This window comes from Mandrillus leucophaeus, unplaced genomic scaffold, assembly GCF_000951045.1.
Source record: "Mandrillus leucophaeus isolate KB7577 unplaced genomic scaffold, Mleu.le_1.0 Scaffold216, whole genome shotgun sequence".
Lineage (NCBI taxonomy): Eukaryota > Metazoa > Chordata > Mammalia > Primates > Cercopithecidae > Mandrillus > Mandrillus leucophaeus.
Window position 1 is genome coordinate 3,906,530 of NW_012102210.1, and position 1,612 is coordinate 3,908,141.

The window sequence follows — 1,612 nt, forward strand, 5'->3', positions numbered from 1 at the left end:
ATAATGGGCATAAACACAGATAAATGTTAACAATTTCAGAATCTGCCCCACCCCCCAACCATGTTGGGCATTCCATGTTAACCTGAAACACGTGGAATGTTTAAGGAGTTAAGAAAGTTTTGGCCCGGCACTGTCGCTCACACCTGTAATCCCAGCACTTTGGGAGGCTGAGGCAGTAGGATCGCTTGAGCTCAGGAGTCTGAGACCAGCCTCGACAACATGGCCAAACCTTGTCCCTACAAAAAAAAAAAAAAATAGAAGAATTAGCTGAGCATGGTGGTGTGTACCTGTAGTCCCAACTACTTGGGAGGCTGAGATGGGAGGATCACTCAGGCCTGGGAGTTTGAGGCTGCAGTAAGCCATGTTTGCACCACTGCATTCCAGCCTGGGAGACAGAGCTAGACCCTGTCTCAAAAACAAAACTAAACTAAACTAAATAAAACAAAAACGTTATTAGAGAAAGTTATTTGTATTCATCTTGCAATTTTTCTGTTTGAAGTTACTTCAAAATAATTGTTTAAAATAAGACTAAGAAATCTTTCAGAAAGAAGAGTGCCTCTCAGCCTACAAACATGCTCAAATCTCTCTCACTCTAAACAAAGCAAAACTAAAAACAAACAAAATAATGAAACCAGTTGTCACTTACTGTTGCCACTTCCTCCCTACTGGGCATCATGATGCACAGGAAACACCACTGGGCCAGGTGTCAGGAAGCCTCTGTTTGAGTCTGGCTCTGCCACTCCCTAACTTTGTTGACTTTGGCAAAAACATTTATTTTTCTAAGCCTCAGTTTCCTCATTTATAAGATGGAAACAATGGTATCTCCCTTATGGAGATGCTGTGGGGGCCAAGGGAGAGAAGGAATATAAAGGCAGGTTATAAACTCGAATGTATTCTACAAATACGAATTGCAAGTGATCCCTCACTGTAACTCCCGGTGAAAAGACTATTGCCTTCACACCGTGATAAAAGCCATCCTCTTCTTGGAGCTCAGCCTGCCCTCTGAAGGACTGTACCCAGCTGATCACAGCCTTAGTCCCTTGATACTTTCTGCCTCTCCTGACCTTCTCAACCCTGTCTGGCCCCTCTGCTCGGCTGTGCAGGACAGGTGCTCACTTGTTTCTGTTCCTGGTGCTTTTCCTATTATCTACTTACTCTTTCTGGGTGTCTCATCTGCTTCCATCACTTAGGGACCTCCAGTATTACGCTGATGACATCCCCACTCATACTTTCATCCTTGGCTTCTCTCAGCTATTCCACCTCCACCCAGGCATTCCCACAGGCACTTCAAATTCACCTTGGGCAAAACTAAATAATTCCCTTCTTAACTTGCTTCTCTTCCTATGTTCTCTTCCTTACTGAAAATACCATCTTCCCACTAAATACTTGGGCTAGAAACCTATAAATCACTTATTATTATTTGCTTACTGAAGCATCTACTATGTGCCTGTGCCTGCTGATACCCTAGGTACCGTGCGTTCTTGATTTCCTCTATTCCTTGAAAGAGCCCTCATGGGGTGGATCCTACTGTATTCCATCTTACAGAGTTGGATTCTGAGGTTCAGAGAGCTTAAATAATTTTAAGCCCAAGGTTGCATAGCTAATAAATGGT